The sequence below is a fragment of the Mesoplodon bidens genome (assembly GCF_964165515.1).
Source record: "Mesoplodon bidens genome assembly, chromosome: 3".
NCBI lineage: Eukaryota > Metazoa > Chordata > Mammalia > Artiodactyla > Ziphiidae > Mesoplodon > Mesoplodon bidens.
The window spans coordinates 105629889-105650561 of NC_138178.1; the positions used below are offsets into that span (position 1 = coordinate 105629889).

At 40.6% G+C, this 20673-nt stretch overlaps 1 protein-coding gene across 4 annotated transcripts in view; it reads right to left on the reverse strand.

Moving 5' to 3' along the window:
* STXBP6 (syntaxin binding protein 6) overlaps positions 1-20673 on the reverse strand; it is a 277899-nt gene that overhangs the window by 178928 nt on the left and 78298 nt on the right. The window lies entirely within an intron of this gene.

The window sequence follows — 20673 nt, forward strand, 5'->3', positions numbered from 1 at the left end:
TAAGTATTAACGTTGAACAAATGAATGCTTCCAACATGGGCATGAGGAAATAAGCACTATGGAATAATGATCAAAACAGGACACCCACATGTTTATCCAGTGTGTGTATCAACCCCTGATATAATATCTGAGAAGGTACAAAATGGGTGATAGGAATTGTTCAATAAATGCTCTCAGTGTTACTACCACCAGCAGCATCACTAGTCTTAGAGGGGTTGCCATGTTTTGCAAATACAAATGCCCTCAGGGAAGGTATTCAGCTTACATATCCGTCTGTAAAGGTTTTCATAAATTATAGTACTTCTCTCCTAACATCTCAGAGCAGTCACTCTGAGGAACTGTGTTTTCAATAGCATGAGTGAGGGAACAGTGGCCAATTGCAATGGGCTGCAAAGGGCATTAGTACCTAAAAGGAGCTGAACAGGACCCCTGAAGCGAGGAGCCATAGAGAAAGGGGAATGGAGGGCAAACACGATCTCTGAAATACACACTCACAGAGTCAAAGGCAACCCAACCTCAGAACTATGCTATTTCTGGAAACAAAAGTGATACTTTTAATAGGTCCGAATTCCATGGAAAAGGGAATATTCTGACTTATGTTTATGTAAGATGTGACACAGCAGAACACCTTTTGGAGACCTAGTATTTGAATTTAAATTCAAAAATTTCTTTCTCAAAGAAGGGTGACATAGCCATGCTGGAAGTAAATGGTCTCTATAACTGTAACCTATGAAGTATAACAACTGACGAAGAAAGAAAAATAATTATGTACAAAAGAGGAAATGCACTAACAAACAGAATTGCTCATACGGGAACCAAGGACATTGCTCTATCAGCAAAGAATGAGGCTCCCCTGGATGAATCAATAAACCTCAGGCCCAGAAAGGAAATGTAGGTTTCCCTTTTTTAAACAGTACAAAAGGCCAAGAAGCTTCAGAACTAAATCAACCATGTCGGACCCGATGATAGTGTAGGAAAAGCAAAGCCACGGTTGTTTACAGCCAGTCCAAATCAAACCAAACATTAGAACTGAAACAGATAACTATCTTCGCCAGATCTCAGTTTCCAAAAGGAGAGCCATCATTTGCAACTACCAAGCGCCAAGCACTGTGCCAGGCCCCTCACCTGTGTTAGGACACTTAGTTCGCACAGCAGCTGTCTCTCTGCCTTCCAGAAAGCCATGGAATCACTGGGGGTGGGTTAGGGGCAGGAGTGGGGCTTAGGCTGATTCCAAAGGGCAGTTTTATGCTCACTGCTTGGGGCAACTACATCTAAAAGCCAGAAATTCTACAACAATTGTTTACAGTCCACCAGCCAGAAGTTGTTGTTATTGTAGCAAAAGCTTCCATCCCCCATGACTCTAGCTGGGGCTCTCCAACCATTTTTTTTTAAGCATTTTTAATTAACTAATTAATCAACTAATTTTTATTTATTTATTTTTGGCTGTGTTGGGTCCTTGTTGCTGCATGCGGGCTTTCTCTAGTTGCAGCGAGCATGGGCTACTCTTTGTTGTGGTGCGTGGGCTTCTCATTGCGGTGGCTTCTCTTGTTACGGAGCATGGGCTCTAGGTGCAACGGCTTCAGTAGTTGTAGCACGCGGGCTCACTAGTTGTGGCTAGCGGGCTCTAGAGCGCAGGCTCAGTAGTTGTGGCGCACGGGCTTAGTTGCTCCGCAGCATGTGGGATCTTCCCAGACCAGGGATCGAACCTGTGTCCCCTGCGTTGGCAGGTGGATTCTTAACCACTGCACCACAAGGGAAGCCCTCCAACCATTTCTAACTATGCATCCCCTCAATAAAAATTATGAGTATTAACTGCCAATATATGCATGCTTGTAAGTTACAGACTTGGACTACGGCTCTAAAATATTATGGCGATTATAAAACATACAGGAAAGATATAAATTAGAAAACAATTATATTTTAAATAGAAATTCTAACATTTTCTTCTCTTAGCCCAATGGATCAGGCAGTGCATCACACTTAGAGACAATGACATTTTGGCTTTTCCCCTCGAAAACGCTCTCACTGGGGACTCTCCACTTTATGGGTCCCCAAGCCCAGGAGGCAGTGACAGAGAAGTGAGATAAGCCTGCACACTTGGCTGTTACAGGTAACCCACGTCCAGTTTCTTACAATGCCCAGACCCTAGAATGGACAGAGCCACTTCCTCGATCAGCAGCTGACAGGTTCTTCCCAGGAGTGAGTGGTACAAGTGAAAAGGAAAGGCACAGAGATATATCCTCCAATTCAGTTTAGCTACAAATCTCATCTCTTTCTCATCTCACCCCACTTCAACCAGAGTCACTCCCAAGGTCAAAAACCAACCTGGCAAGAAGATCAGGGCATGTTTTCTTCCTTCTTTTGCCTGACTGCAGTGGTTCTGCGATGTCAGCCAAGCCATCCGAGCCTCTGGGCCTCATTTTTCATACAAAAGTTGGTGATGTATTTGAGAATGACTAAGGATTCTCCTAGCTATAAAAATCTAGAGTTCTGAAAGAAAATTCCTCGGAAGTTAATTTTCCTCATCCTATTTGCTCCGTAGGTTCAAATGTTGGATCTGATATAATGTCATATGTGAATCATTAAGGAAATGCACTGACCTGGGAAAAAAAGCATCATATGTTTGGTTGACATTTACCACTTCCCCCATCCCTCATCTAACAACAGTATAGAAGATGTCGAATGAATTAGTACATGAAACAGACCAAAAAGATGTGGCGAAGAGCCACCTCTTTGAAGCAACATGAGGGCTGACTCTAGGTAAGACACATTCCTTCTTTGTCTGTAAACACAGTTACACACACACGCACGAACACCTGCAAATGCACATGAAAATCACCTAACGTCCCAATCCTAAAGGGAGCAGGCATCACATGAACCTCAAAGAGAACCTGATCTAGAACTATCTTAAATATCATAGAGATGACTAACCAGCTGTTAAGCATACAAACTCATAGGATATTTTACTTTTAAGGCGTTCTGGCAGACGTGGGCTTTGAGATGAGCTTATTTTGGCCCACAGAGCACTGAGATTCCAGTTGCTCCTACCACTCAGGAGCAGTGTGGAGGTTTCCTCTTACAAGTTATGCATGTGCCTCAATCTTCTCATCTGTAAGAGGGGTATTTTCTAAAAAGGCAAGGGGCTTCCCTGGTGGCGCAGTGGTTGAGAGTCCGCCTGCCGATGCAGGGGACACGGGTTCGTGCCCCTATCCCGGAAGATCCCACATGCCGCGCAGCGGCTGGGCCCGCGAGCCATGGCCGCGGAGCCTGTGTGTCCGGAGCCTGTGCTCCGCAACGGGAGAGGCCACAGCAGTGAGAGGCCCGCGTACAGCAAAAAAAAAAAAATAAATAAATAAATAAAATAAAAAAAAATAAAAAAATAAAAAGGCAAGACTAAGTTCCTTATGTCTCACCGTGAAAATTGAAAAAACAAAACATCAAGCAACAGATGAATGGTTAAATACTCTATGGCACCCAAGAAGCCATTAATATTAACCTTAGAAAGACTGTGTAAAAAATTAAAATTTTTGTTACCATAAAAATGAAAAAAGAAGACAAAATTGAACCTAGAATATTATAAAGGGGGAGGGGTATTTTAAAAAAATGTGAAACCGAAACAGCCAATGTCACAATTTTTCCATGATTTTTCCCATTTTTTTTTCTCTTTTTGGCGGCACTTTATGTTTTTGATAACACATTTACATTTATAAGGAGAAATACAGTTGAAAATTCATGGATCCAAAAACGTTGATTCTTACCTACCCACAAGGTGGAAAGGATTCTAACCAGAGAAGAAACTTATGTACTGCTGCTTACTCATATTAGCTGGAAAACCAAAAAGGACAACTCTCAATTCTGTTGCTTCCTCTTATGAAAATGGAAACTGAGATCTCCAGGAATCAAGGCTGGATATATTCTTGTCATCTCAAATCCACTTGCCAAGCTGCTGTAGCTTCTCAAAGCAGCATAATTTTTTAAACCGATATAAACATCAAAATGTAGTTGGCCATGGGGTCTACAACCTAAGCTACATGGGAGCCACATGTGGTGAATAAAAAATAATTGTGTTAAAACGGTGTGTAAGGGGGAGGGGGAGACAGTATGAATATCCTCAGAGATTTTTAATAAAAATAGAGTTTCCATTTTTCCCTTGAAAGCCGACTTTAAGGAAATGTGTAGAACTGAAAACGATTGCTGTGAGAAAAGACCATTCAGGGAGAGTTTCGATATATTCGATGCTCATTAAATGATCATTTACTCCCCTGTAATGTGAACTCCTTTGTCAGGAGAAACACTTAAGTGCTTCAAACATTTGAGATAACAGCATCCCACTGTAGGTTACAACAGAAGCATTTATAAATTGCTCTTTTTTTTTTTTTTTTTTTTCTTTTTGCGGTATGCGGGCCTCTCACTGTTGTGGCCTCTCCCGTTGCGGAGCACAGGCTCCGGACACGCAGGCCCAGCGGCCATGGCTCACGGGCCCAGCCGCTCCGCGGCATATGGGATCCTCCTAGACCGGGGCACGAACCCGTATCCCCTGCATCGGCAGGCGGACTCTCAACCACTGCGCCACCAGGGAGGCCCATAAATTGCTCATTTTTGATGATTCTTCAAGTCTGAATAAATCAGAGAAATCTATATTTTCTTCTTGGTAACTGGGCTGTTAGGTAGAATAAAAACTCCTGCTCAGTAACCTGATGAATTCCAAGGGAATTCAAAGACCACCCAGCAGCATCTTAAACAAACAAACAAACAAACAAAACAAAACCAAAGGAAAAAAAAACTACTCCAGTTCACAGGCCGGAGCTCCAGCCCAGACAGTGAGCCCAAGCCAGCAGTCTCAGCCAAAGGGGTTTTTGCCTGATTTTCCCCCAGACACTTCATCTGTTCCACAAAGGGATGGGGTGTGTACAACATGGACCCTGCCCTCTAGGGAATGGCAGTCTGGGGAGGTAAACAGAAAGCAGACTGACAAATACAACCTGGCAATGCTAAGTGCTATCATGGAGATGACAGGGGAGACCAGGGAGAAATGTGAGCAAGTCTCAAGCACACTAACGAACTGGTCATCTAGTCTCAAGCAACCTCACTGTCCTCGTGGTCATTTATAGTTTCTTCTGGAAAATTCCGCGTGTGGTTTAGCATGACTGTAACTGGCATGGAAATATCACTCGTATTCATTCTCTCTCTCTCTAAAGGAAAGGTAACAGGAAAGAGCCGGGCAAACAAGAACCTGATCTGGGCTGAAAGGCTGGGTCCAGGCATTTGTACCAGCCTCTCCCACTTCTGCTGTTTACTTAACAGTGCACTTGATTGACCCCAAAGGAGGTTTGGTTTTATTTTGCTTCAATTTTTCTTTTGATCAGTGAAGATAGGTGTAGGAAAATAACATCTCCCATTTCAGGGACAGGAACTCCTCTAAGGCAGTTCTAACTCCCCATAAAAGGGGATAAAGAGGCCTGAACACAGGACCCCCGCAGCCAATAGACCCAACAATGTGCAAATACTCATGAGATCAGAGTGAACGTCTTCAAACTCTCAGAAATAGAGCAGTGGGCTTCCCCCTAGTATTGCAGTTTGCGTGGGGCGGTATAATTTGGAACAGAGAATTAAGAGAAGCTAGGTTTAGAAAACTGGGAGTCAGAATGACCTTGAGATCCCAGGCAGGGGTGGGACACAGAAGGGAGGGGAAAGTGAACTTGAGAGGGAAAGGGAAAAAGTGTGGAAGAGGAGGTAGGAAAATCCCAAGACAAATCTGGGTTTTCATGTGATTTTTGTCTCACATGACATGGGTCACAGAAGCCTATCAGACATACATTCACATGTTTTCTAAAATCTGCAGATGAATTACATTTGTATGGCAATAACAAGTGGATGTCCCATTTAGTGACAAGGTAATAATACCGCTCATAAAGCTGAGTACTTTCTAGGAATCAGGACTTACACAGACACACACACAGACACACACACACACACACACACACAGAGTTCAGTTAATCCTCAAAATGCCCTTGGGATATGGATATTATTTCCATTTTATAGATGAGAAAACTGAGTATCAAAGACTTGAAAGACCTAGTACAAGCCAGTATTTTACCCCAAGTCAGTCTTATGCCTACGCCCGTGCTCTGCACAGCTGGGCTGGGAGAAGGCCTGGAGCAATGGAGACCCAAGCGCCTCTGACTACAACTTACTGATGAATGAACCCCTGATGATGTTTAACGCGCAATACAACAGCAAAGAGCACTAACGTCTAAAAGGGGTAAAAATCACGACCACCAAAGAACGCATCTGCATGAATTAAAACTCTGCCTACTGCTAGGCTGCTGTTTAGGACATTGGCTAGGTTCCCAGCGCCTTGCCAGCAACATCCCAGAAGGAGAACTGCCTTAGTTTGCAATCTCCAGAACCTCCACTTGCTCTACCTTTGCAATTAGTCAAAACTAATCAGGTAAGATGGCGGAAGAGTAAGACGCGGAGATCACCTTCCTCCCCACGGATACACCAGAAATACAGCTACACGTGGAACAACTCCTACAGAACACCTACTGAATGCTGGCAGAAGACCCCAGACCTCCCAAAAGGCAAGAAACTCCCCACATACCTGGGTAGGGTCAAAGCGGAGAGATTCCCGCACAGAGGATCGGTGCCGAGCGGCACTCACCCGCCCGAGAGGCTTGTCTGCTCGCCCGCCAGGGCGGGCGGCGCTGGAAGCTGAGGCTCGGGCTTCGGTCAGAGCGCAGGGAAAGGACTGGGGCTGGCGGCGAGAACTCAGCCTGAAGGGGGATAATGTGCCACAGCTAGCCGGCAGGGAGTCCGGGAAAACTCTGGAGCTGCCGAAGAGGCAAGAGACTTTTTCTTCCCTCTTGGTTTCCTGGTGCGCGAGGAGAGGGGATTAAGAGCGCTGCTTAAAGGGGCTCCACAGACGGGCGCGAGTCACGACTGAAAGCGCGGAGCCCAGTGACGGGCGTGGGACGCTGGGGCTGCTGCTGCCGCCGCCAAGAAGCCTGTGTGCGAGCGCAGGTCACTGTCCACACCGCCCTTCCGGGAGCCTGTGCAGCCCACCACTGCCGGGGTCCCGGGATCCAGGGGCGGCTTCCCTGGGAGAACGCACGGCGCGCCTCGGGCTGGTGCAACGTCACGCCGAACTCTGCCACTGCAGGCTCGTCCCGCACTCCGTGCCCCTCCCTCCCGCCCGGCCTGAGTGAGCCAGAGTCCCGGAAGAGGCTGCTCCTTTAACCCTGTCCTGTCTGAGCGAAGAACAGACGCCCTCCGGCGACCTACACGCAGAGGCGGGACCAAATCCAAAGCTGAGACCCAGGCGCTGTGAGAACAAAGAAGAGAAAGGGAAACCTCTCCCAGCAGCCTCAGAAGCAGCGGATTAAAGCTCCACAATCAACTTGATGTACCCTGCATCTGTGGAATACATGAATAGACAACAAATCATCCGAAATTGAGGAGCCAGGAGTCAGTGCTGTGCCTCTGAGGTGGGAGAGCCAACTTCAGGACACTGGTCCACAAGAGACCTCCCAGCTCCACATAATATCAAACGGCGAAAATCTTCCAGAGATCTCCATCTCAACACCAGCACCCAGCTTCACTCAACGACCAGCAAGCTACAGTGCTGGACACCCTATGCCAAACAACTAGCAAGACAGAAACACAACGCCACCCATTAGCAGAGAGGTGGCCTAAAATCATAAAAAGTCCGCAGACACCCCAAAACACACCACCAGACGTGGACCTGCCCACCAGAAAGACAAGATCCAGCCTCATTCACCAGAACACAGGCACTAGTACCTTCCACCAGGAAGCCTACACAACCCACTAAACCAACCTTAGCCACTGGGGACAGACACCAAAAACAACGGGAACTACGAACCTGCAGCCTGCAAAAAGGAGACCCCAAACACAGTAACATAAGCAAAATGAGAAGACAGAAAAACACACAGCAGGAGAAGGAACAAGATAAAAACCCACCAGACCTAACAAATGAAGACGTAATAGGCAGTCTACCTGAAAAAGAATTCAGAATAATGATGGTAAAGATGATCCAAGATTCTATTTCCCAGATCCAAAATCTTGGAAATAGAATAGACAAAATGCAAGAAACAGTTAACAAGGACCTAGAAGAACTAAAGATGAATCAAGCATCGATTAAAAACACAATACATGAAATAAAAAATACTCTAGATGGGATCAATAGCAGAATAACTGAGGCAGAAGAACGGATAAGTGAGGTGGAAGATAAAATAGTGGAAATAACTGCTGCAGAGCAAAATAAAGAAAAAAGAATGAAAAGAACAGAGGACAGTCTCAGAGACCTCTGGGACAACATTAAACGCACCAACATTCGAATTATAGGGGTTCCAGAAGAAGAAGAGAAAAAGAAAGGGACTGAGAAAATATTTGAAGAGATTATAGTTGAAAACTTCCCTAATATGGGAAAGGAAATAGTTAATCAAGTCCAGGAAGCACAGAGAGTCCCATACAGAATAAATCCAAGGAGAAATACGCCAAGACACATATTAATCAAACTGTCAAAAATTAAACACAAAGAAATCATATTAAAAGCAGCAAGGCAAAAACAACAAATAACACACAAGGGAATCCCCATCAGGATAACAGCTGATCTATCAGCAGAAACTCTACAAGCCAGAAGGGAGTGGCAGGACATAATTAAAGTGATGAAGGAGAAAAACCTGCAACCAAGATTACTCTACCCAGCAAGGATCTCATTCAGATTTGATGGAGAAATTAAAACGTTTACAGACAAGCAAAAGCTGAGAGAGTTCAGCACCACCAAACCAGCTTTACAACAAATGCTAAAGGAACTTCTCTAGGCAAGAAACACAACAGAAGGAATATACCTACAATAACGAACCCAAAACAATTAAGAAAATGGGAATAGGAACATACATATCGATAATTACCTTAAATGTAAATGGACTAAATGCTCCCACCAAAAGACACAGATTGGCTGAATGGATACAAAAACAAGACCCATATATATGCTGTCTACAAGAGACCCACTTCAGACCTAGAGACACATACAGATTGAAAGTAAGGGGATGGAAAAAGATATTCCATGCAAATGGAAACCAAAAGAAAGCTGGAGTAGCAATTCTCATATCAGACAAAATAGACTTTAAAATAAAGACTACTAGAAGAGACAAAGAAGGACACTACATAATGATCAAGGGATCGATCCAAGAAGAAGATATAACAATTGTAAATATTTATGCACCAAACATAGGAGCACCTCAATACATAAGGCAAATACTAACAGCCATAAAAGGAGAAATCGACAGTAACACAATCATAGTAGGGGACTTTAACACCCCACTTTCACCAATGGACAGATCTTCCAAAATGAAAATAAATAAGGAAACACAAGCTTTAAATGATACATTAAACAAGATGGACTTAGTTGATATTTATAGGACATTCCATCCAAAAACAACAGAATACACATTTTTCTCAAGTGCTCATGGAACATTCTCCAGGATAGATCATATCTTGGGTCACAAATCAAGCCTTGGTAAATTTAAAAAAATTGAAATTGTATCAAGTGTCTTTTCTGACCACAATGCTATGAGACTAGATATCAATTACAGGAAAAGAGCTGTAAAAAATACAAACACATGGAGGCTAAACAATACACTACTTAATAACGAAGTGATCACTGAAGAAATCAAAGAGGAAATTAAAAAATACCTAGAAACAAATGACAATGGAGACACGACGACCCAAAACCTATGGGATGCAGCAAAAGCAGTTCTAAGAGGGAAGTTTATAGCAATACAATCCCACCTTAAGAAACAGGAAATATCTCGAATAAACAACCTAACCTTGCACCTAAAGCAATTAGAGAAAGAAGAACAAAAACACCCCAAAGTTAGCAGAAGGAAAGAAATCATAAAAATCAGATCAGAAATAAATGAAAAAGAAATGAAGGAAACGATAGCAAAGATCAATAAAACTAAAAGCTGGTTCTTTGAGAAGATAAACAAAATTGATAAACCATTAGCCAGACTCATCAAGAAAAGAAGGGAGAAGACTCAAATCAATAGAATTAGAAATGAAAAAGGAGAAGTAACAACTGACACTGCAGAAATACAAAAGATCATGAGAGATTACTACAAGCAACTCTATGCCCATAAAATGGACAACCTGGAAGAGATGGACAAATTCTTAGAAATGCACAACCTGCCAAGACTGACTCAGGAAGAAATAGAAAATATGAATAGACCAATCACAAGCACTGAAATTGAAACTGTGATTAAAAATCTTCCATCAAACAAAAGCCCAGGACCAGATGGCTTCACAGGCGAATTCTATCAAACATTTAGAGAAGAGCTAACACCCATCCTTCTCAAACTCTTCCAAACAATATCAGAGGAAGGAACACTCCCAAACTCATTCTACGAGGCCACCATCACCTTGATACCAAAACCAGGCAAGGATGTCACAAAGAAAGAAAACTACAGGCCAATATCACTGATGAACATAGATGCAAAAATCCTCAACAAAATACTAGCAAACAGAATCCAACAGCACATTAAAAGGATCATACACCATGATCAAGTGGGGTTTATTCCAGGAATGCAAGGATTCTTCAATATACGCAAATCAATCAATGTGATACACCATATTAACAAGTTGAAGGAGAAAAACCATATGATCATCTCAATAGATGCAGAGAAAGCTTTCGACAAAATTCAACACCCATTTATGATAAAAACCCTGCAGAAAGTAGGCATAGAGGGAACTTTCCTCAACATAATAAAGGCCATATATGACAAACCCACAGCCAACATTGTTCTCAATGGTGAAAAACTGAAATCATTTCCACTAAGATCAGGAACAAGACAAGGCTGCCCACTCTCACCACTCTTATTCAACATAGTTTTGGAAGTTTTAGCCACAGCAATCAGAGAAGAAAAGGAAATAAAAGGAATCCAAATTGGAAAAGAAGAAGTAAAGCTGTCACTGTTTGCAGATGACATGATACTATACATAGAGAATCCTAAAGATGCTACCGAAAAACTACTAGAACTAATCAATGAATTTGGTAAAGTAGCAGGATACAAAATTAATGTACAGAAATCTCTGGCATTCCTGTACACTAATGATGAAAAATCTGAAAATGAAATCAAGAAAACACTCCCATTTACCATTGCAACAAAAAGAATAAAATATCTAGGAATAAACCTACCTAAGGAGACAAAAGACCTGTATGCAGAAAATTATAAGACACTGATGAAAGAAATTAAAGATGATACAAATAGATGGAGAGATATACCATGCTCCTGGATTGGAAGAATCAATATTGTGAAAATGACTCTACTACCCAAAGCAATCTACAGATTCAATGCAATCCCTATCAAACTACCACTGGCATTTTTCACAGAACTAGAACAAAAAATTGCAAAATTTGTTTGGAAAAACAAAAGACCCCGAATAGCCAAAGCAATCTTGAGAACGAAAAACGGAGCTGGAGGAATCAGGCTCCCTGACTTCAGACTATACTACAAAGCTACAGTAATCAAGACAGTGTGGTACTGGCATAAAAACAGAAAGATAGATCAGTGGATCAGAATAGAAAGCTCAGAGATAAACCCACGCACATATGGCCAACTTATCTTTGATAAAGGAGGCAGGAATGTACAGTGGAGAAAGGACAGCCTCTTCAATAAGTGGTGCTGGGAAAACTGGACAGGGACATGTAAAAGTTTGAGATTAGATCATTCCCTAACACCATACACAAAAATAAGCTCAAAATGGATTAAAGACTTAAATGTAAGGCCAGAAACTATCAAACTCTTAGAGGAAAACATAGGTAGAACACTCTATGACATAAATCACAGCAAGATCCTTTTGGACCCACCTCCTAGAGAAATGGAAATAAAAACAAAGATAAACAAATGGGACCTAATGAAACTTCAAAGCTTTTGCACAGCAAAGGAAACCATAAACAAGACCAAAAGACAACCCTCAGAATGGGAGAAAATATTTGCAAATGAAGCAACTGACAAAGGATTAATCTCCAAAATTTATAAACAGCTCATGCAGCTCAATAGCAAAAAAACAAACAACCCAATCCAAAAATGGGCAGAAGACTTAAGTAGGCATTTCTCCAAAGAAGATATACAGACTGCCAACAAACACATGAAAGAATGCTCAACATCATTAATCATTAGAGAAATGCAAATCAAAACTACAATGAGATATCATCTCACACCAGTCAGAATGGCCATCATCAAGAAATCTAGAAACAATAAATGCTGGAGAGGGTGTGGAAAAAAGGGAACACTCTTGCACTGCTGGTGGGAATGTGAATTGGTACAGCCACTATGGAGAACAGTATGGAGGTTCCTTAAAAAACTAAAAATAGAACTACCATATGACCCAGCAATCCCACTACTAGGCATATACCCTGAGAAAACCATAATTCCAAAAGAGACATGTACCAAAATGTTCATTGCAGCTCTATTCACAATAGCCCGGAGCTGGAAACAACCTAAGTGTCCATCATCGGATGAATGGATAAAGAAGATGTGGCACATATATACAATGGAATATTACTCAGCCATAAAAAGAAACGAAACTGAGCTATTTGTAATGAGGTGGATAGACCTAGAGTCTGTCATACAGAGTGAAGTTAGTCAGAAAGAGAAAGACAAATACCGTATGCTAACACATATATACGGAATTTAAAAAAAAAAAAAAAGTCATGAAGGACCTAGGGGTAAAACGGGAATAAAGACACAGACCTACTTGAGAATGGACTTGAGGATATGGGGAGGGGGAAGGGTAAGCTGTGACAAAGCGAGAGAGAGGCATGGACATATATACACTACCAAACGTAAGGTAGATAGATAGTGGGAAGCAGCCGCAGAGCACAGGGAGATCAGCTCAGTGCTTTGTGACCGCCTGGAGGGGTGGGATGGGGAGGGTGGGAGGGAGGGAGATGCATGAGGGAAGGGATGTGGGAACAGATGTATATGTATGACTGATTCACTTTGTTATAAAGCAGAAACTAATTAAAAAATTAAAAAAAAAAAAAACTAATCAAAATGAAAATAAGTGAATCAGCTGTGAAATCCCTGTTCTTCACAGTGGGCTGTGTGGTGGGAGAGAGCACAGATGGAGTTTCCTTTTTAAAGGAAATGTTTTGGCACTAGCCTCTGTTAAGAGTTTTCCCTTGTTTCCATCTGGTTTTAGTATTGGAACGCGTACATGAGAGAATGGAAAAAGAAAATTCTGTTGGCGTGCTAAACCACTAGAAAAGCTAAAGTGGTCAACAGCACACCCTCTACATCTTTGGAGATTAAAACGCTTTGCACAAGGCATGTTGTCACATTGTTTTTAAGGAAGGGGAGAGTTCAGTTTCTTGGGTCCAGGCTTGTCCTGAAAAAAAAATTTTAAAGAGTGCACACTTGGGAGGGAGAGGGACCCAGATTTGAGTCTCAGCCTTATCACCATCTAGCTGTCTGCCCCTGGGCAGTGTGCCCGCCCACTTTAAACCTTGGCTATTTCATGGAAAGTAGAAAGGACAACAAAAGCCACATCACAAAGCGGTTGTGAGGATTAAATGATATCACATCTGTTAAGTGCTTTGTTCTCCATTTTTGGAGTCTCCTGTTCACAAGGCTTTAGAAAAGACAAATATTATTAGGGCCAGTTTTCTCAGGAAGAGATCTAGAACCATCAAGGAAACTCTAAAAAAATTTTAAGGCATCTACTTTTTTTTTTTACTGCATCACTGAAGAAAAGTTCATACATGGCGGTGTCCTTGTCAGGAGCCTCTCAGAATTTCCCTGGGGAACTGATTTTCTCTAAGACTCAGATACATCCGCTGACACTCTCATTCTCCTGTGGGGATTCCTTAACAGCCTAGATACTGGTGTAGAGGACTGTCACCTCCCAGCCAAAACCAACCAAGGCCTAAACTGGTAGGACAGTAGAGTAATCGCGAAACATGATTATCTCTAAAGATGTACGAGGGAGCGTGAGAAAAGATGCTTCGTTTGGGAAGTCCTCTCTCATATAACTCTTATGCCTAAGAGACAGACAGACAAACAGAGGAGCACAGTGTCTAAGGCAATACAGGCCTAGAATCAAACCACCTGGGTTTAAATCTCTGTTTTGTAACTCACAAACCGACGACCTTGGACCAGCCAATTGAATTCCGTATGTTCAGTTTCCTCATCTACAAAATGAGGATGGTACTGTTATCTACCTGATTGTCATAAGGATTAAATGAGTTAACATATGTAAAGGGCATAAAACCATGCCCAATATAAGAACTCAATAAATACTATTACTACTATTAGTATTATTACTACTCCTAATTCATAGGGGGACTGGTTCTTCTCTAACCTTATTGAGCACTGAAGCAAGTGATGGGTTCATGACAGGTGCTACACTGAAGGTCAGTTACAAATGACACCTGGTGGCAACATCTGCTGAGCCAGAAAACATTGTAGAAGAAAACTCTCTCTACTTTTAACTTCATGTAACCAAGGATATCATTGCAAATGTTTTAATCCAATGTGTCTATGCACATGTCACAAAAGGGCCAAATTCTCAATGTAAAATATAATAGAAGATAATATATTTTTCTAAAATAAAAAAGGATGTGCAAAGAATCATATAATCATGACACTGGAAATAACTTTGTTTTTGATTGCACTGTCTTCTAGAGCTACTTAAAGTTTTAGGGCTGGATTTACATACCAAATCTCTATAATAAAGAGATAAAAAGCTTACCCTGATGTATATTCCAAATGGAGGAGAGTCTATTACTCAATAACCTCAGAAATGAGATAGAAGACACAGTACAGGTCAAAACTGTTCAACGTCTTTACGAATTTTGAAGAGTTAGGGAGAAACCTGTTCCTTAAAATATGGCTCACTCTACACCACAAGCCCTCCTGAGCTATGTCAGAAAAAATGAGGTGCTGTGGCACTACAAGCATGGCCAATGGGGTCACAAGGACTGGGTGGATTTCTGTTACTTCAAAAGTGGTGACCCTGGGACATCACGACCTCTCTGATGAACACTGGTGCCTTCATCTGGGAAAAGAAGAATATACCACCCAATTGGGGTAGGGATAGGGATGTTGTGAGGATTAACTGGAATTAAAACAAATAATAAAACATATACAAGATGATTTTTATTTTCTTCCACATAATATCTGAAAGATTGGTATTTTCAATATTTACTACTTCTATAACAAAGTATAATAACAAATATATATCATTATTATAGTTGTTTTGTATTTCTTCTTTCACTACTAATACCTTTGTCCATCTGAGTTCAGTGTGGATTTCTTCATTTTTCCTGGATAAAGACTCTTGGAAAGTCAGCTCACCACTCCTGAATAAACCATTTCTATCAAGGTCAAATTTCATCTGTCTTGTATTTTTTCCTTCTCTCTCTTCTAATATTTATAGACCTTGTGATGAGATCCCGTCTGACTTTAGAAAGTAGATAAAAAGAATTTCTTTCTCATACCAGATCTCTGACAATTAACTTTGGTTACCCTAATCCAATAGCAACCTATAAAAAATGTCCTCAAACCCTCATAATTGGTTTGAATGTCCATTTGGATTATTAACAACCTGAATTTCTCCCTATATGATATGTATGAAACAAGAATGAAATGTGCTATAAAATTTCCAAGGGGGTTCAGAATCTTAGAACCTCAGGGCCTAAAAGAAGCTTTGAACTTGTCAACTGAATTGAAGCCCAGAAAAATTCAGAGCTTTGACCACGGCTAATCAAAAAGAAAAAGACTAAGATGTATTCTTTTGATAGAATTGAGTATCATAAAATATCATTATGTCAAGTACACCAATAAGACAACGCAGAGCATAACTCCCCAAGATAGTGAAACTTCTCAACCTTAGCTTCAGTATCTCATGCATGACACTTTCAAGATACAGGAAAGTTTCCCCACTACCCCTAGTGCTGCATTAGTAGGGCCTAGGCCATCCATAAAATTCTAGAGGTTATTCTAAGGAACACCCAGGACTGGCAACTACGGAGATAAAGAACAGTATTGCCAAGTCCTAGCCTTCTAATCCCCATCATTACCTTCCATGGGGATCCATTTACATAAATGATTTCTTCAAAGATCACTCAGAACTTTTTTTAATAATAAAATTTTGCTCTCTACAAATCTAAAATCATTCTGAAAAGATTAAGATTCTCTGTTTTAAGAACAGAGAATGCTTTAATCACAAAAATTAAAGTTTATGTAAGAGAATGTATTAATTACAAAAATTGAAGTTTCTTCATGCTCCTTCTATGGGGAGCAGCCAAGGAAAGATTTTTATCCATTTACGTATATGAAGGGTAGCATTATACTTTATGCATACTGAATTAAAACAGGATCAGGAAAATAGATTTTAAACATGAAATTGTGGAATGTTCAGTAGGTAACTGGCCTCTAATAGCAAATTGATATTAACTTCTTAGCATGCTTCTACTGTAGTATTTTTTTTTGATAGGTAAGAAGTGCATTTATTTAGAGAGAAACACTCTCCACAGACAGTGTCTAGTGTAGTATTATAGACCCAAATTTCATGGAGGGGGCAACTGATTATAGAAATAGTTGTAGGCAGAGCTTGCTTTACAGTTTGAATGAGTTAACAGCTCTAAGTTATAAATAAAGTCCATACTATCATCAGGTATTTAGTAAGCTATCCATTTACATAGCATCTTCCATTTAAGCATCTATTGTGTCTATACTCAGCAATGTGCCAGGTGTTATAAGGAACTATCGAGACACAGATCAGATAGATGGAAGCACAGGTTTACATGATACACAGCTGCTTCTATCTGAGGACTCAAAAGGCCATCTAGGATAACTTCTCATACCTTAAGGGAGAGGGCTAGCTTCTGTCCATCTTACAGAGCAGACTAAGAAGGTTAATTAATTCTTATGATCATCCCACAAGTGACTTTGTAAGACATTTTTTAGAACCAATTGTACCAAGATATATTTACATATAATAAAATGCACCCATTTTAAGTGTGTAGTTTGATGAGTTGGTGGTTACTTGTGATACGCCCAAGTAAGCACCACCACAATCAACATATAGAACCCTTACACCATTGCAAGAAATCCCCACATGCTCCTTTGCAATCAATCACCAACTCCACCCCCTGGCAACCACCAATAGGCTTCCTGTCACTATAGCTTAAGTTCTGTCCATTCTAGAATTTCATATAAATAGAATCATACATCATGTTGTCTTTTCCATTTTTTTTCCACACATAACACAAGGCTTTTGAGATTCATCCATGTTGTTGCATGTATTGGTAGTTCATCTAATTTCCAGGTAGCATTCCACTGCATAGTTATAAAAATAATTTTATTCACTCATGTATAGATGGACATCTGAGTTCTGATTTTTGGTTATTATAAATAAAACTGTTATGACCCTCTATGTACATGTCTTTATGTGGACATATGTTTTTATTTCTCTTGGGTAAATGCCTAGGAACAGACTTGTTGAGTGATATAAATGCAAGTTTGACTTTATAAACAACTGTCAAATTGTTTACCAAAGCAATTCTATCATTTTTACATTCCCACCAGCAAAGTATGAGAGCTCAAGTTGCTCCACATGCTTGTCAACACTTGGTATTGTCAGCCTTTTTACTTTTAGCCATCGCTGAAAAGAGAAAGTGGAAACCAATGCTTTAAGAATGTTAATCACAGAGGCCTCTCAGTATGTAAGTATCTGCATACCATTCAAGAAGCCAGCCAGGAAGTCCAATGAGAAACAATCAAATTCTATCCCAAAGCTCCATGGATGAATTGGAGAGGTTATTTCTCTCCTTACACAATTATAGCTAAATAACTCAAGAAAGATCTTATTTCCCCTGCTCCAGCACCATTTTGGATTCCCCTAGAGGATATACAACCCGCTCTGAAAATAATAAGTCTCATGATCACAGGCCTCTCCCTCTCAGATTATAAGCTCTGCCAAATACTGGTGGAAAAAAATTCACACAAAGAATCATTACTAAAAGACATTGGATATATAAAACACCCAGGCTTACATGCATATGTTGGCAAACTTTTAGAGCTTTGATACTCTTCTCTTTAAAAAAAAGAATATAACTCTTTATGCTGTTGGAAAAGTGGTGAAAAATTATTTGCAGACACTGCCCTAATTTGGACAAATTTTGCCTATTCAGAGTGGAAAGCTGGTTTTCATCAGCCAAAGCACAAGAGTTGAAGGGCTTGGACTCCCAGAAAGCACAGGAGGTTCACACTGATAGCAGGAAGGAACAGCTGTCATTCCAGGGCTCTGCTTTCACTTCACAGCCTCCTAGGTGAGTTGAGCTACAAAGACTAAACAGGACTACACAGGAGACAAGGAGGAACTCAGAATCCAGTTCATCTTTCAAAGAAGCCGCCTTTCCTCTGCCTGGAATGCTCCCTGCACCCACACCATTTCTTTTCAGAACCAGTGAGGCCCTACTTTTCTTGCAGCTCTGGGTTCTCCCAACCAGGTCAAAGCCTCCTCACACATGCTTTCGCACCACTATATTTTCCCTCTTTCGCCTTTTCACAGTTAATAATTATGTTTATTTCAGTGAATAAAATATTAATGTCTACTGCTCCTTCCCCAACAAACAAGGTAAGCTTCATGGGTCTTTCTCCTAACTGAACCCCCAGCACCAAGAGTGCTCAGCACATAAAAAGTACTTAATAAATATGTGCATAATTAATTAATCACTTGTTAATGAAAACAACACCTTATCAAAGATACTGATAGGCCTCTACACTTTTCATGAGTTCGAAAATAAAGGTGGCTGCTTCTTTCTCGATTACAAGAAAAATCAAACTGCAAAAACACGGTGGGTGTCAAACTTGCCTGGCCTTCTCCTGCCCCAGTTTCCATTAAATCAGCTGCTTAAATATCAGATCTGCTTTGTCAATCTCTCCTCTCAAAATTCAAATCCATGAAAAGGATGAAGACTTTCAGAACTCAAGACTGTCCTCCATTAGAATGCAACAGAAAAGTAATTCTCATAGCTGCAGGCTTTAAACCTGAAGGTCTTGGTAATTGGTAAAGGAAATGCAGTTATCCAGTAAGTCTCCGGTCATTATCTCCTATGGCAGGGGAAATGGTCATGCTCTTTCATTGGGAGAGGGAATTAGAGGCCCCATATCACTCTTGCAGACTTCATGATTAGAAAGAGGCTGACAATAACACGTGCCTAAAAGGCAAACGAAACCGCCCTTTTTTTCATCCACCTTTTCTGCAACTACCTGTCTTCAAGAAATCTCAATGAAACATTGAGAGAATGGAGGTTAATTAGAATATTATGTGTCCCTGCTCATCCCATGTTCAGGTCAGCCCAAATACAAAACAGTTTCTTTTAATGCATTCTATTCATTATTGGTATAAGCGAAAATTCTAGAATTCAAATTTAAAGATGTGGAAATATTTTTAAGACTGAACCTCATTAACAAAATACTAGGAAGGTATTAGGAAAGGCTACTTCTTTAGATATTAATTGAGCCCCTATTATATGGCAAGCACTGCTCAGCACACTAAAGGAATGCAAATGTCTTCCAACAGTCACCAAATCTTATTAACCTAACTGTTACTTGGGATTAAAGAGAGACCAATATTTCAAGGTCAATCCTCATTCTAACCATCGAAAAGGCATTCTTACCAAAGGGTTATATTTCCATTTTATTTTAAACTAAGATACAGTCCTATTATTATCTCTACATGTTCTTTCTGGAAAAAATGCTATTTCCACCTTGAAATAAATTCTGATAAACAAATGATCTGAGGCTTAATTTTTTTTTAAAAAAAAAGCTAAAAATGGGTCTAAAAATAAGTTTTATTCCCAAGCCACAACTGAAGAAAATTGGAAAAAAGATGAAGGTAAGCCTAATTCCTCCATTGCCCAGTTACAAGAAATACCAGAAATATTACAAATGCTCCAGGTGCTCAGATTAGCATCACCCATAGTTCCATGGAAAACTTATCCAAATTTCATCTCAAAACACTTGGTATGGATTCACAGTAAGTCCCACAGATATCCTACAATCACTAACGGAAAGAGAAAAAAAGTAATCCCACAAAATTCTAAGCTTCATAGAACAGATGTCTCTTCCTGACAAGGAACAGCTGTCAGGCAAAGCTGTGATTTATGAGCTGAGTCTACTTTCTCACATTCCATACAGTGTCGATATTTATCTTGAGACCAACTATTACTGATTATTGACAACTGTTAAGAAAAAGAAAAGTCAATGAAACTCAGGCTGCTGGTAGTAACAATTATCCAAATACCAGGAAGTGTTCTAAAACAAAAAATCTCAGATAGCCCACTTTCTGTCAAGGCCCTAGTGAAGGAAAAGTATGGACAAACAGAAGTGTTTGCCAAACCCTTTACAGATGCTCTTAATGAAACTGAAAGGACATTAAAATTGCACTTCATTACCTTTCCATACTAGGCAACATCAAAAGCCAAGGTGCCATGAGCAAATAAGCATCAAAGAAGGTAACAGAGAAACAGGAAAGGAGTGGAAAGGCAGGTGTATCCAAACCTTGGGCTATAACCCTCCTGGACACCTTAGAATTAACTGCTTTAAAACAGAAGTTGTTTTAATAATATGCATATCTCAT